Source organism: Schistocerca cancellata, chromosome 5 (assembly GCF_023864275.1).
Source record: "Schistocerca cancellata isolate TAMUIC-IGC-003103 chromosome 5, iqSchCanc2.1, whole genome shotgun sequence".
Classification (NCBI taxonomy): domain Eukaryota; kingdom Metazoa; phylum Arthropoda; class Insecta; order Orthoptera; family Acrididae; genus Schistocerca; species Schistocerca cancellata.
The window spans coordinates 784057506-784060552 of NC_064630.1; positions in this window are offsets into that span (position 1 = coordinate 784057506).

The window sequence follows — 3047 nt, forward strand, 5'->3', positions numbered from 1 at the left end:
GTTCGCAGATGATGCTGTAATTTACCGTCTAGTAAGATCATCCAAAGACCAGTTCAGTGCAAAGCGATTTAGAAAAAATTGCTGTATGGTGTGGCAGGTGGCACTTGACGCTAAATAACGATACGTGTGAGGTGATCCACATGAGTTCCAAAAGAAATCCGTTGGAATTCGATTACTCGATAAATAGTACAATTCTCAAGGCTGTCAATTCAACTAAGTACCTGGGTGTAAAAATTATGAACAACTTCAGTTGGAAAGACCACATAGATAATATTATGGGGAAGGCGAGCCAAAGGTTGCGTTTCATTGGCAGGACACTTAGAAGATGCAACAAGTCCACTAAAGAGACGGATTACACTACACTCGTTCGTCCTCTGTTAGAATATTGCTGTGCAGTGTGGGATCCTTACCAGGTGGGATTGACCGAGGACATCGAAAGGGTGCAAAAAAGGGCAGCTCGTTTTGTATTATCGCGTAATAGGGGAGAGAGTGTGGCAGATATGATACGCGAGTTGGGATGGAAGTCATTAAAGCAAAGACGTTTTTCGTCGCGGCGAGATCTATTTACAAAATTTCAGTCACAAACTTTCTCTTCCGAATGTGAAAATATTTTGTTGAGCCCAACCTACATAGGTAGGAATGATCATCAAAATAAAATAAGAGAAATCAGAGCTCGAACAGAAAGGTTTAGGTGTTCGTCTTTCCTGCGCGCTGTTCGGGAGTGGAATGGTAGGGAGATAGTATGATTGTGGTTCGATGAACACTCTGCCAAGCACTTAAATGTGAATTGCAGAGTAATCATGTAGATGTAGATGTAGATCTGGTGATTGGGGAGGCCATTTCATGAAACACCTGCTGTCCCCTTGTGTAGCACGGCCGATCTATCAATGCGGCAGCTCTGTGTTCAGGTACCTACGAACTTGAAAATGAAAATGGGGGAGCCCCATCCTGCTGAAAGATGAATGGCGAGTCCGATTGCATTTGAGGCATCAGCCATTGCTGCAATATGCCCAAGTAGGAATATCCAGTGACAGAGCTCTTGGCGAAGAAGAATACCCTGTGCAGCTTTCGCCAGCACAAAGAACATTTACCTTTGGGGAATCACGCTCAAATTCAATTCATTTGTGTGGATGCTTTGTACTCCAGATTCGACAATTATGCCTGTTCACTTTACCATTAGTGTTAAACGTGGCTTCGTCGCTAAAAATTAAGTGATCAACAATGTCATCCCCATCCTCATTCAGTTGTTGCAACTGTGAACAAAACTCGAAACACTTGTCTTTGTCGCCATCATTGGGCTTCTGCAATAGCACCAATTTGAATGGTTTCATAGACAGCTTCTGTCGCAGGACTTTTCACAATGTCATTGGAGCCACTTCGAGTTCACTGGATGCACAATGCATTGATTTCTTCGGAATCTTTATGAATGTCTCTCGTATGCACTCCACATTCACTTCACTCACACTAGGACATCTGCTTCTCTTTGCTGGGCACAAGCAACCCATCGTAACGAATTTGTTGTGTCAGTGGTAAATGGCCTTCCTTGTTGGTGGCTTCTTACCGTACTTGGTTCTAAACATTCGTTGAACAGCTGTAGCACATTTGTTTTTGTCAAACTCCAACATGCAGAAAGCTTGTTCCGCACCTGAACTCGCCATGTTTGTTACTAGCGCTGACTATCAGCAAATTACCAAACTACGCTTCACGGTATACACGAAAAAAAAAACTTTCAGGGTTTCTCTTCAAAATGACATATGTATTATATCGGTACAATGTTTGGTTCTTGTGCTACAAATAATTGAAAGTGTTCCTGGACTTTATGTACACTCTGCAATTGAAAAAATTATTAATAAATAAAGTAAATTATTGTATTGTAACAAATGGAGTCTTTCGTAAGAAACCATAAAGTTAATTTGTTATATTATTGTTACTATTTACAAACTGTTTTACTCCAGAATTATTGTTTATAACATACTTGAATCTCTCCCCACTGTGCTCACTCGCAATCATCTCGAAGACATCTGTTTAAGGAGTCGGTCATTCTGACTACTGCTTCATGTTATACATATTCACTCATGAAGTTTATTCTAAGTAATCCACTACAGTTCAAAAGGAAATATGATGTACATAATTACAGTACTAGAAGGAAAATGACATCCATTATTCCACATTAAGTTTGTCTTTAGCACAAAAAGGAGTGCACAATGTTACAATAAAAATTTTTGACCACTTACCCAGTGATATAAAATGTCTGACAGACAGCAAAGTACAACTAGAAAACTATCTGATAAAGTTTCTCCTTGATGTCCTTCTATTCTGTAGAAGAGTTTCTTATACTACAACGTGGGAAAGTTGATACATAGGACCTACTAACTCACAGTATCTGTATATCCTTTTTCTTTTTGAAAAAAAAAGTAATAAATGTTCAAAATGTAACCATATGTAAAAATTAATTTGCGATGTGAGTGTAAAATGCCTCATTCCACATTACCACAATCATTAATGCAAAATGATACATGGAACATGAAACTAACTAACTACCTCAGGAGGTGATCCAATTACAATTTTGTGTCCACCTTTGACACTGAGCTTTGACAAACAATTTGACATGAAGCTTCAATTTCTATCTTGATGGATTTTAGTTTCTTATCTATTGTGACAAATACACCAGTTCCATTTCACAGTAGCCTATTCTTCGATACATATGCTTAAATTTTCCCCAATAAACTAACGGCTGTTAAGTTCAGGTTTCAGTCAGCTTCCTGCAACTACATTTTGTGAGCTGCACTGCTTTTCATGAGGGCTCTAAACTCTTTCAATTTGTTTTGAATCCATCGATAGTAACTAATAGCATTTTAAGACTCTCACTTGTGATGGGTACACCTTGTGATCTTACACTAATACTTCTGGGTTTCCTACAGCTGTTATTACCTGGATTGGGTGGAGAGTTCCTAATCTAAGAAATCCCAGTGTGCATTGCACACACAGTCATCTACCTGAATTGCAGTCATTGATGTGTAATACACACCTAACCCATTTAGGGGGAC